This window comes from Myotis nattereri (assembly GCF_964212035.1).
Source record: "Myotis nattereri genome assembly, chromosome: 21".
NCBI lineage: Eukaryota > Metazoa > Chordata > Mammalia > Chiroptera > Vespertilionidae > Myotis > Myotis nattereri.
The window spans coordinates 3,148,165-3,161,949 of record NC_138097.1 but is presented as its reverse complement, the minus strand read 5'-3'; the positions used below and the strand labels follow the sequence as shown (position 1 = coordinate 3,161,949).

The following is a 13,785-nucleotide window of genomic DNA, read 5'->3' as shown; positions in this document are numbered from 1 at the left end:
TGCAGACTCTCACATCCACAGAGCTTGTTTGGGGCGGGATCCTGAGGTCCCAGACCCCTACGGGGAGAGGCGGGACAGCCTTGCAATGGGCTGGAGAGTGAGAGTGGCTGTCTTGCGGAGCTGCTCCCCGGCACTCGGGGACATGAGACGCGGAGTCACGGAGAGGCGAGGAGTCGCAGAGATGCCATTGCCCCTTGCTCTGCCCTGGTGATTCCCGGGGACCCCGCCCTACTCAATTTATATCCCCACCCAAGCTATGCTAGTGGCACAAAGAGAACCACGAGCGCTTTTGCAGCCCAGCCTAGCAGAATGCAGATTTCAACTCCTCGCATACATAAGGGACACACTCAAGAAGCAGAATCAGGTTCGGAGGAAGCCGGAGCCGGACCCAGCTGGGCTGGCGACGAAGAACTGCTGTACTAGCAAATGCACAGGCAGGTCCACCAGATCCAGTCTCACATGGGACGCTGGGAGACGGCAGACAGGCAGTCTGTGCACTTGGTAGAAAACAAAATCCAAGCAAGCATACCAGATATTCAGCCACCAGGAATGCCTGGAAATTTTGTCCAGTGGGGAGCCGCCCAACAAAGGACAGGGTGCCAGACTTCGTGTTGCTGGGATGGCCCCCGTGGGGTCGACACAGCCCCTGTGAGGCTGAGACGGCCCCGGTGAGGTTGAAACGGCCCCTGTGAGGCTGAGACAGCCCCTGTGAGGCCTCAGCCTTGAGACGGCCCTTGTGAGGCGGGGACGGCCCCTGTGAGGCTGAGATGGCACCTGTGAGACTGAGACGGCCCCTGGGAAGCTGAGAAAAATTCCACATGAACTCACTCATTTGTGGATAATAAGGACCATTATAGACTGATGAACAAAAATGGATACAGAGGCAGAGCAGCATTGAGTGGAATGTCAAACTACAGTGGGAACCCTGGGGAGGGTTGGGGGCGGGTAGGAGATCAACCGAAGGACTTATATGCATGCGTATGAGAATAACCAATGGACACAAGACACTGGGGGGTGGGGGAAGTCGGGGGAATGTCAAGGGGGGGGCGGGGGAAGGAGACATAGGTAATACTCTTTGTAATACTTTAAGAAAAAAAAATAACTCACACTCTCTTTATGGCCCACATCTCTCCCTCCCTATGTTCATGACAACCACTTACTGACAATAGGCAGTGAGGTCGACATGTGAGGCCTAGAGTTCAGGTATCTTTTATCTGCTCATTGGCCTTTAGTGTTCTGGGAAAACACAGTATCAGTAGGAATATAAGCAGAGAGTAACTTTGATCGGACCATGGCCTGGCATCTTCTCTGATGAAGAGGGAGCAGATGAATGTGGAGTGTGGGGAGTATGACAAATGTAAAATCCTAGGAGAGAATCTGATGATGGAATGAATTGTCTCCAACTTTGAGGACCTGGCCATTGCCTTCTCTCAGGCGGAATGGAGGCTCCTTGATGAGGCTCAGAGACTTGAGTACTGTGATGTGATGCTGGAAGTTTTTGCACTTGTATCATCTGTAGGTAAGTCCTTCACATCTATCTTAGTGTCCTGAGTTGTTCTCTCTCCCTTTATTCTGCAGATGTAGCTCTCAGAGCCAGATGATGGGTTCTGCTAATTTCTCCCTCTGTCCTGTCAAATGTGCCGTTGCTGCCAGTGCTGAGCTGTGTGGAGAGCCCTGAGCAATAGACTCACCAAACATCCCTAACATCCATTGCCTCAGAAAGTGTAGAGAGTGTGTGGAAGTTTTAAGTCTTGCATACAGCTTAATGGGACCCACATTAACTTCCTCTTCCTAGGAAGGTGACTGTGTCCAAGTCCATGGCTTCCACTTCTGTGCCCTTTCTCCAGTTAAAGCTTCTTTATGAAAGCCTGTGCCATGTTATGGGATTTACTTACATGAGCCATGTGCAGTTCTTGTTAGACCCTCCTTTCATTGTTTGTAATATTCTCTTCCCTGAATACTATTGCATGCTGAGTTGCTCTGGGCCAGTGCTGGCTACTTACCTCTGCTGTCCTTCACTTATACTTGAAATATTTAGGTTTTTGCGTACTTGTATGGAGAAGGTTCAGGGAGAACCATTGTGTATTTCACAAGGTGAACATGCAGGATGATCTTAGAAGAGGCTTGGTCCTGTTGAGTTGCAACTGGGAGAAGCATGACTTAAGTGCGGTGTTTAGATCATACTGAGAACCTGCACATTTCCAACAGTGTTTAGGTGCAAGTGCCATTTCTACTTTTTCTTTTCCATACTGGACACTTTGCTGAATCATTATTTTATCTGTGACTTCCTGGCTTTTGGCTACCTTCACCCTTGTGGCCTTTTTGCATCATTTGTCCCCCTGCAAGGTTTTCTCTGCAGTGTTCTCCAACACAGACCTGCTGATGTGTTATGAGGTGCACATGCATGCTTAAGTAGACCTCGAATACCAGCTATTCATTTATTGAATTTTAATTGGACTAAGATGTAACCAATTTTCTGCACAGCTTACCCAAGTCACAAGCAGACAAGCCTGCTGAATGCTGTTAGCAGAAGAATGAGCAGATGATCCCTCTGCTGTTCTATGTGGTGCTTGTCATGCTTGTATTATATTTTGTTTGAGGTCACCCTTGTTTTTGACCTTCAGTAGCCAGAACTTCATAGCAACATCTTTTATTTTTTTTATTTTTATTTTTATTTTTTTTATTGCTTAAAGTATTACAAAGGGTATTACATATGTCATAGCAACATCTTTTAAATCCTTCCTGCAAATATTTTATTTTCAGCCAGTTGCATGAAGCCAAGGTACTATGTGGAACACACTTTTGCAATGGGACTTCCTCTTGTCACCAGTCAACATTCATTTCCTCACCATTTTTCTGTTTTCAGGTTGTTGGCATAAAACAGAAGATGAGTCCTGTCCTGACCACAGTGTATCTATACAAGGAGAGTCACAGGTCAGGGCTTCTAAGACAGCACCAGCCACCCAGAGGACCCATCTCTGTAAGCAGTGTGTCTCAATGTTAAAAGATATTCTGCACCTGACTGAGTCACAAGCAACATACTTTGAGCAGAAAGCCTCTTGTAGTGACACATGTGGGAGAGATTTCTGTTTCAGTGCAAACCCTCACCAGCAACAGCGGGATTCTAGTGGAGAGAAGCCCTGGCAAGAAGCTATGAACAGGGCCTCGTTTATGACCAGATTAAACTTCTACTTACCAGGGCTGCCTTCAACCAATAGTGAGGTTGGGTTTGACTTCCAAGCTCTCTCAAGGATTCTCCAGCACCAGACCCCTCTTAACACTGAGGAGCCACACAGTGGAACTGAGATTTCACAGACATTTCTCAAGGGAAAAAGTCATCATGAATGGAGTGAACATGAAAAAGCTGCCAGCCACAAGCAGAAAGTTTTTCAGTGTTACAGTGTGTGCTCTGGAGAAGTGAACTATGAGAGTAACAAATGTGGGAAAGTTTTTAGATGTACTGTTAACTTCAATAGACCCTGGAGAGTTCACACTAGAGAAAAGTCTTATGAGTGTATTGATTGTGGGAAGCCCTTCCATCAAAAGTCTTCTCTCACTAAACAAGACAAAGTTCACACTAGACAAAAATCTGTCGAGTGTAGTGAATGTGGGAAATTGTTTAGGTGCAATAGTCTCCTCCTTAAACACAAGAGAGTTCACACTGGAGAAAAGCCGTATCAATGTAGGGATTGTGGGAAGTCCTTCAGTCAAACCTCTCACCTCATTCAACACAAGAGAGTTCACACTGGAGAAAAGCCATATGAGTGTACTGATTGTGGGAAGTCCTTCAGTCATAGGTCTACCCTCACTGAACACCAGACAGTTCACACTGGTGAAAAACCTTATGAGTGTAGTGAATGTGGGAAGTCTTTTAGGTCCAATAGTCATTTTCGTTACCACAAGAGAGTTCACTCAGGAGAAAAGCCATATGAGTGTAATGATTGTGGGAAGTCATTCAGACAAAACTCTGCTCTTACAGAGCATCAGAGAGTTCACACTGGAGAAAAGCCATATGAGTGTAGTGACTGTGGGAAGTACTTCAGTAATAGCTCTAACCTCCTTAAACACCACAGAGTTCACACTGGAGATAGGCCTCATGAGTGTATTGAATGTGGGAAATCTTTTTGCTACAAATCTGCCCTCGTTCGACACCTGAGAGTTCACACTGGAGAAAAGCTTTAAATGTGAAGGCAACGTTTTATCTTTCTCACTCAGAATAAAAACACAAAAGGAGAATCTTTTAGATCCATTTAACTCAATATAAACCCTTTTATTGGACCATAGACTCTGCTAGATTCCTCATAAGTTTCATGTACAAGTGAGGCTTTAAAGAGCTTCATTGCATTTGCTAATCTGCTCAGGCCTACAACCTGATTTATTCATAGTAATGTTTATCGCTAGCTACACATTTCCCCATCTTTCAGGTAATTTGTAGATACCATCCCAATAGAATGTTTCTTGTTTTGAGGCAAACCATTCAGAGACCCAATTTTTCACTTCTTTGTACATTTTGAAGTGCTGCTCAGAAAGTGCATGTGCCATCTATTGGAACAAATAGTAATCTGAAGAAGCAAGGGCTGGTGAATACGGTGGGTGGGTTAATACTTCTCAGGCAAGTTCTTTCAATGTGTCTTTAACTGGTTTTGAAGTGAGTGATAGTGCGTTATCATGAAGCAAAATTACTTTGCAGCGTCTTCTGCCACATTCTGGTCGTTTCACGATCAAAATGTGGTTCAAATTGATTATTTGTTGTCGGTAGTGATCAGTATTAATGGTTTCACCTCATCTTAGAAGCTCATAATACACCACACCTTCCTGACCCCACCAAACGCAGAGTATTGTCTTCTTTCCGAAGCGATTTGGCCTTGCAGTCGATGTTGATGATAGACCTGGATCAACCCATGATTTTGTGTGTTTGGGATTCTCAAAATAAATCCACTTTTCATCACCAGTCACAATTCGATGCGAAAAAGACTTTCTTTCATGCCATTGAAGCAACATTTTGCTGATGATTTTTCGGTTTTCCATTTGTCTTTCGTTCAGTTGATGTGGCACCCATTTTCCTTCCTTTAAAATCTTTCCCATTGCTTGTAAATGATCGGAAATTGTTTGCTGAGCAAAGTTTAACTTTTTGCAAGTTGTTTTTGAGTTTGACACACATCTTCATCCAATAATGCTTGTAATTGTTGGTCTTCATCATTTTTTGGTTGACCTGGATGTTGTTTGTCTATTCAGCAGAGCCAAATATCAACAGTACAACGATTGAAATTTCTTTTGAGAGCCAAATTTTTTAAACTTAAACTATATAGGTAGGTACATTGTTATTAACTTAATTAGGGTACTCCTAATGCTTAGGAAGAGCCACACTCAAGGGGCCAAAGAGCCACATGTGGCTCTCGAGACGCAGTTTGCCAACCACGGGTCTAGGTCAGTGATGGCGAACCTATGACACGGTGTCAGAGGTGACATGTGAACTCATTTTTTTGGTTGATTTTTCTTTGTTAAATGGCATTTAAATATATAAAATAAATATCAAAAATATAAATCTTTGTTTTACTATGGTTACAAATATCAAAAAATTTCTGTATGTGACACGGCACCAGAGTTAAGTTAGGGTTTTTCAAAATGCTGACACGCCGAGCTCTAAAGGTTTGCCATCACTGGTCTAGGTCATCGAAATCATCACTTTTAAAGCATTTAAACCAGCGTTCACAAGTACCTTGAGATGGAGCATGTTTACCATAGCTTCCAGAAGTATGTGATAACTTTCAGCAGAACTATTCTTCAAAATAAAGTAATGAATTAAAACTTCCTGCAAATGCTTTTTTTTGACATGAAATTTGACATTTTAAGCATAAAAATATATATGATGTTAACACCTTCAGAAAATTTGACATATTAAGTTTTGAAGCTTGTTGTCAATACAACAAAATAGCATACATATCAAATCACATATACTAGTATATCAGCATATGTGTAACTCCACCTATTGAAAAATATCTGCATTATTAACTGGTACACCTGGTAAATGCAAGTATTTGTGTGGAAGCTGTTTCCCATCTTACATCTGCCTTACCTGAAGAGTATGTATCAATCACAACCTCTGCATGCTCAGGGGTTTTGCTTGATAAAATTATGAATACTTTGAGCTCCTGGTGGATCTTCATTCCTTTCTCTCTAATTAGAGAAACTGACCTGACCCAGGTTTCATCCAGAGCACTTGTTTTTAGCTAAGAAGTGTTACCTCTGTCAGGGACATTGTGGTTCTCACATAATGCTCTGATGAATTGTTTCAGGTTCCAATTCACCAACCTGCAAACTTGCTGTCCTTTGCTCTCATTCATGATCTTTTTATAAAGGTGATTTTCTTTTACACCTTTAATTTTGTTGGTCCTATTTACTCCCTATGATGAAAGGAAAGTTGTGATCTGTCAGCATGGAGAAGTAAACAGTTATGTTGGGGTCCCAAACTTTCTGTGCTTTGGAAGGTACAACATGATGGTAGAAAACCACTCTCTGTCCAATATTGGCTTATTTGGTATTGCTGACCAAGGCCTTGAAAGAAAGACTGCATGATGCATGACTCTGTGGTTCTAATTTGCATTCTGTTGCCTCTTATTGGTGAAGTCAATGGTCTTCGTGAAGAGGAGGCCTTTGCTATTTTTCTGTGAACAATATGAATTACACTCTTTGCTCACAGTGTTTTACATAATTCTCAGCAATGGTTAGGGGAAATTCTCCGCATACACTGTAAAGGAGCCATGGGCCATGATGTCCGAGGTTTCACTGGCTGGTGTCATTTGTTTGTAGAACTCTGATGTTTAGATGGAATCACAGGACAGAAACACTGTGTTCACAGTGAGTGGGATGGACTGCAGTAAATTAGACGGAAAGTGCCTCTTCTGAACGTTACCCACAAGTGACCCAGGACCTGTGGCTGGTGTGACCTTTGTGTACGGACCCTCTCAGGGCCTCCGTAACTGTTTCCGGGGCTGACGTCATTGGCAAAGAAAATAATCTAACGGGTTTTTTTATTCCCCTGGCTGCTCTAGGTTCACCTCAAGGTTTGCTCAATAGGCAAGACAGCAAACCTAGAGGAAGGATAATCCTGTAATCAGTCTCAGGATGTGTCTTTTGTAACCAGTGAGAATTGCTGTTGATTCTGATGGTAATAGTCTTCACTGCTTGCCAGTATTTGCTGACACTGAGGCAAGGCTGTTCCTCCCAGCAAATGAGAATTGACATACAAGGAAGTGTACTTTTCGCCCTGGCGGGTGTGGCTCAGTGGATGGAGCGTCGACCTGCGGACTAACGGGTCCCAGGTTCGATTCTGGTCAAGGGCATGTACCTTGGTTGAGGGCACATCCCCAGTAGGGGGTGTGCAGGAGGCAGCTGATCGATGTTTCTCTCTCATCGATGTTTCTGACTCTCTATCCCTCTCCCTTCCTCTCTGTAAAAAATCAATAAAATATATTTAAAAAAAAAGACAGTGTACTTTTCTAATGTGTACTATTTGGTGAGCCTTGACATAAGGATAAAACTATGAAATTGCCATCATGTGAAATACGCTTATCTGTCACCGATAGAGAGTGGGACAAAAGTTGACTTACAGTTATGAGTACACTAAACACAGAACTTATTCTTTTAAAAAAATTTTTTTTAAAAATATATTTTATTGATTTCTTACAGAGAGGAAGGGAGAGGGATAGAGAGTTAGAAACATCAATGAGAGAGAAACATCGATCAGCTGCCTCCCGCACACTCCCTACTGGGTATGTGCCCGCAACCAAGGTACATGTCCTTGACCGGAATCGAACCTGGGACCCTCGAGTCCGCAGGCCAACGCTCTATCCATTGAGCCAAACTGGTCAGGGCTTTAAAAAATATTTTTAAATTACTTTGATTTTCTTAGGGTGAGGGAAGGGAAAGGGAGACAGAGAGATGCATAGTTCTCTTGCCTCCTCCCTGCCCTCTACTGGGATGGAGATGGGCATGTGCCCTGACCTGGAATGAATGCAATGACCTTCCCCTGAATGGGACAACACCCAATCAACTGAGCCATCGCTGTGAGGACAGAGTATATTCTTGTATTATTATTTTTTATTAATTATGGTATTTTTTCCATACCAAAAAATCTAAATCTACTTTTGGTACACCCTACTTTTACCTCCTACACTTTTATAATCTTTCTGTTTTCCCCAACCCTCAATGCAGTCATTGATTTTCCTTCCTTTACAATAGATTAGTTCATATTTTTCATAATTTTATAGGCACTGTAAGGTATGTTCTTTAACAAATACTGGTTTTCTTCATGCTACACAGTTATTTTGAGATTCAACACTTATGCTCATATGAATATTTAATTTATTATTGGTGAGTAGTATTGTGTTCTCTGGATAATGACTTTATTTATTGCTTTGTCTATGACTGTGGTTATTTCCAGGTTTATGGTATCATAAATCTGGCATGAATATTTGTGTTCAGTTTTCTCTATATTTGTATATGTTTTACTTATCAAACTGTTGTGTAGGTGAATGTTTTACACTTTAAGATGTGACCCAAATAGTCATTGGTTTTGCCTTCCCACAAACCCACAGTATTAAAAAAAAAATCCATTTTTTTTTGCAACCCTGCCAGCACATGTAATTGTTAATCTTTTTAATGAGTACCTTGAAAATGAGTATAGGTTAACTCGCTTTTGTTTTAATTCTATTTACCTAAGAATTTTTGATGGTGAACATTTTTTCATACATTGATTTACACTGTCTTTATCTCTTTTGTTAAAATGTCTTCTCAGAATCTTTTGCCAATTTTTAAATTGAATTTATTATTTTACTGAGTAGCAGGACAGTGCAGCATTTAAGACGTATGTTTCAATTTCATTCACTCCTCAATGACTCCATGCCAGAGACCACCGCATAGCTGCATTAGCATGAAAGTGCAAAAGAGACAGTGGAAGGCAGATGGACCTTGATCTCGCAGGGCTGAATCAGCATAGAGTGCTCCGCTGTGATTGCGATGGCTCAAGGCGATTTCCTGACCTGATCATCTTTACATTGATAACTAAACTTTACTGAGCTTTACTGACCTTTGATTCTATCTGCTCTGCCTGCATGCATTGCTAAAGGGCAAATGTGTAACCAAACTGAATAAAAGAGGCAGGACTCAGACTCGTGTGTTCCTCTTCTTGCAAGAGGCTCCACCTGGCCTCCCATGCCTTAAAAATTCGTATTTCTTGTGTAGTATCTTCATTGTGCGTCGGTTCTCCTACAGGTCATGCTGAAATCCACCGTGCAGGTTGCGGCAACTCCATTGTGAGACCCCCCAAGAGGGACCCTCACTCTGTCCCATAGATTGACGGCGATCCCAATCATCCGCAGGAGACGTCACTTGATGCAGACTGCAAGAGGCTTTATTCCAGCGCGCTGGGGCTCAGCTCGTACTCATGCAGGAGCAGAGGAGTTGGGCGCCCAGCAAGGGGTCTTTCAGCTATTTATATGCAAAAATCATACATTAGGGAGGGGTTGCATGCAGGAGGGTAAGAACAAAGAAATTCCAAAGGGTCTGGTTTGTGTCTTGATAGGGATAGGGCATTCCTGCCTGGTGTTTTCACAACCTGTTTATCTCAAGGTTGACTGAAGCCTTGTTTACTCAGCCTGCCCTTTGTTGGGGCTATCTCCTGAAACAGCCTTAGGGAGGGCGTCATTCTCTCTGTTCCTATCTCTAATGGGGGAAGCCTAGGGAGTTGAGATAAAACAGGCAGCTAGGCCTGGCAGCTGGGCCTGTGCAGTTTGTAACATTCTTTCATTCCCCCATTTGCTTTTTGGTAAGTTCTAATCATGGAACTTTTGTCTCTAGACATTCCTTTTTGAAACTATCTCTCTGGCAGAGAGACTGGTATTGCTGCCTGAGCACTAGTACCTGCACAGCACTTATTTCTTCTCTGATAAAGGTGACCAGTCGGTTTAAGATATAGGGCCCAAAAGTAAGAATTAAAGGCAATATAATAAGAGGACCCATAAGGGGGTGGATATGAGGGTCCACTGAGTCCTAGACTTCTCTATTTTGCCTGGGCTGTCTTAAGCCGGGTGTGATGAAGCCACGTCGGGATCCCGTCGACCTGACTGCCGTGGGGGTGGTCCTTTCAGTCCTTGGGTGGCAAATTTCTTTACTCAAACAGTGTCACCAGGTTGGAAGGGATGAACCGGATACAGGCAGATCATCTTGGACGTGCTTCTGGTCTGCTTGCTGGGTAGACTATAAAACCTGAAAGAACTTGAGTAAACTGGTGAGATGAGTAGCACAAGGTCTGGAAGAGTCACTAGAATCTGTAAAGGCCCCACTGGTTTTAGGGCAGCCTCCTGGGCTGCTTTGTCTGCAGCCTAGTTCCCTCCTGCTTCTGGGGAGTCAGTGCCAGTTGGCCCATCGTCCTTGCTCTGCTCATGTCTGTCTAACTGCTTATTATATTACCTCAAGGATCCTGGCTCTGAATTCTTTCAGGGAAAATGGGCGTTGAATTCTCTTCTGTAACTGCTTCGTGCTGAGGAGGGACAGAAGTTTCTCTCAGATCCAAGAGATCCTTGCTATCTGTCAGAGGGACGATGAGGCCTGGGCACAGAAGGAGGTGGGCTTGTGACCTGGCAGAGACAAACTGTAACAAATGGTCTGGTGGGAGGGAAAGAAAACATTTTAGTTTTAATAACCTCTGTTGAAATAGGATTTTTCTTCTTAAAACTCCTCTATGGCTATCAAAAAGCCAAATCAAGACCAATTTATCTACTGTATTCAATTTGGCCTGATGTTTGCATAAACACAACAAGAATGGTAACCGACTACCTTTGCTGGAATTTTATGACTGAATCTTAATGTGCCCCGTAGGGCCAGGAAGCCAAGCCATCCAGCTGCCATCAGGCCTGCCTGCAGTATCTGCTGTGTTAGGTGAATCCCTCACCTGTAGCAACTCCACCTGAGCCCACGCTCTAGGCTTTAAGGCCCATCTCAGTAGCCCTCCTACTCGTTGCGGCCCAGAGTGTATGGGGTTCCGCAGGGATGCAGAGGCATCCTTATTGCTCCCCTTCTACTCTGACCAACCGCCAGTGATGGTAGGGCATGGGCCTGACGCTCCAGCGCCAGTCATCTTCAGGGCTCCCGAGCAGGATACCAGGCTTTTCCTGTGGCACTTTTATTGGCTTCAAGTCTTCAGAGCTCAGATAGGGCTCCTTAAAATATGATACTCCAGTTAAAGTTTCCGGTCAATAAAACCACTATTGGAAACCAGTCTTACTGAATTTATGCAAAGAAATGTATTGCCATGACTTATTAAGCATTGCCAAATTTCAGAGGAATTACATAAGGAGAAAAAGCCACTGACCTGCCGTAAGATCTTCTGATTTTCCTTGTAACTGTTATATTTCTTTTATCATTTTTCCTAAGTACTTTGGCATAACTATTTACCCTTTGTTTAGGGAGGCAGAATGTAAATTATTTACTCTTTCTGACCTACTGGCCTGTATCATTTGATTAATTTTCTTTCAACATTTTTTTTTCTTCTTTTTATCATATATATAACCTTTTTAAATTTCATACTTTCAAACCAGCCTTTAAACCTTCTTTCTATGTTCTTTAGAAATGCATAACCATGCCTTAGACCTTCTATTCCAAACAGGCTTTTCCCAGTTTTTTACAGTTGAGGTTTTGTGCCACCTCTGACATGGGCATGGTCACACAGGCCTATAAGATAGTATACAGGCTGCCAACTGTCAACTGTCTCTCGATAGAGACTAAAACCTGATAGGTGTTCTCCTTTGCCCAGTTGGGCACCTGCCCTCTTGGCAGCTAGACACCCTTTACTTTTGGAGTTCACCCCACATAGTCCCCTTCCAGGACAGCTAACACATAGCTATAGCAATGTTCCTCAGTGTGGGAGACTGGACATTTGCCAGTTACAGCTACATTTAAACCTGTAAGAGAATTGAAGGTTAATACAACACATTAATACAATGAAACATAATATTGGCATCATGGCCTCTTCAGGCAGTCAAATCCTCCGCTACTAAACATGAGATATGGCAGGGCTATACAAACATTTTAGGGAGGTGACTAAAGTCCACTCTTTGACCTTTCTATATAAGGTAAAATTGTCCTTGTCTTTCTGAAGCCATGTTTATGAAGATGCAGGCATCATCTGAGTCTATTATACAATTTTCTGCAGGTATAGTCCTTTTCAAGTTGGGGTGAGTCCTGGGGTCATGAACTTTTTTTACCCATATCGAGTCCCCAGGCTGGAAAGGATGTACAGAGTCCGAGGTGGCACTGGCAGGGCATCTCGAACAAGCTTATGGGTGGCTTGTAATTTCTGTAAGAGATCACGTCCAAGTAAGGGGTACAGGCATTCTGGCATGACTAGAAACGAATGAGTTACCGTGTTCTTTCTGAGGTCCACAGTCCTCTTTGATGTCCAAGGAAAAAGGCAGTTTGTCCGGTGGCTCTTAGAACTGGTGTCTTCTTAGATGTTACTGGTCCCATTGGCTCTGTCAAGACTGAATAGGCTGTTCCAGAATCACCAGAAAATTATCCAGGGGTTTTATTTATCTACAAATAATTACACCTAAGTAGACATATAAACATTAAATAAACATCTATATTTACACCTTTTCAGTAAACAAGTACTTTTACAGTCTTGGGAATTTTGGCAGATAACAGAAACACTGCCCAAGTCCCCTGATGGGGGCCTGACAAGAACAGATGTGGGGTTCTTTGGATGGGGGGTATAAAGTCTTTATTCTTTCTCTCTTGGCACTGCTAAGGACAGGATCATTGGAGAGGTCTCTTTACCTAGGCAAGGCTGTGTTGAGCCATCTGGGGTAAAAGTGGTTTCTGCTTAGTTTCCCTATTTTACTTGTTCCAGCTTACTGGTTTATCATGCATTTAATTTTCTTAAAATGTATTCTGGCACAGGAGAAAGTTGTTTTGCTGTACAAGGTAGCTTAACCCCTATATAACTGGGCTTGGACCTCTGCCCAGTAAACTGCAGTCTATAAGTTCAATATGCAGCCTCCGGTTTTTCTAACCCCACGAGGTTTTGTCCAGTCTGAGTCAGACTCCTCCTCTCCTGGAGAATTTCAAAGTCCTGATAGTTCCCAGGTCCAGGGAGAGTGCTTTTTTGTTAACCCTTAGGGCCCTGCTTTTTGCCTTTTTACCAGTTCCCTTTGTGGCAGAGCAGCAACCAGGCCTCTTTCAAGGGAGTGCACTGGAAGGAGATATTAACCCCTCCTCTTCCAGCAGCAACAGGTACTAAACCCTTTCAGTACATTTGCAAACAGGGAGCTTCCGCTAGCTCTATCCACAGCTTTCCCTACTTGTCTCGCTGCTGCTTCTTCTTTCAGGGCAGCGGGCAGCTCAGGCATCCAGCCCCCCCTTCTTTGACCTGGCTCTCAGGGGCTGAGTCTGCCTAGTAAACAGTTCTAAACTTCTAAATCACCAGGGTGGCTGCAGATTTCAGGTCTGTTTCTCCTCCGCTTTTCTCCTGGGAGTTTAGTTTTTAATGTATTAGAATTTTTTAATTCTTAGAAACCTTAATCTTTTAATGATTATCAAAAGTGAACAGTCAGCAATTTTAGATTAATATTTATGAACACATTTTAAAGTACTTTTATTCTTAAGATATATCTAGACCTTTTGTGACAAAACTAAGAACAGGTATCGGTTTAATTTAGCATTGGAAGGGTTAAAAGAATAAACCAGGGCAGAGAAAGACTGTGCTTACAGTTACTTTTTGTAACCTTG

The 13,785-nt window shown here is 43.0% G+C and overlaps 1 long non-coding RNA gene across 1 annotated transcript in view; it reads left to right on the top strand.

Annotated features, from left to right (window-relative positions):
• The window catches only part of LOC308535769, a 47,746-nt gene extending 38,576 nt beyond the window's left edge, over positions 1-9,170 (top strand). Inside the window, exon 3 of the long non-coding RNA XR_013997301.1 lies at positions 8,909-9,170. This is a non-coding gene — a long non-coding RNA (uncharacterized lncRNA). The remainder of the gene's footprint in view (positions 1-8,908) is intronic.
• The last annotated feature ends 4,615 nt before the right edge of the window (positions 9,171-13,785 follow it).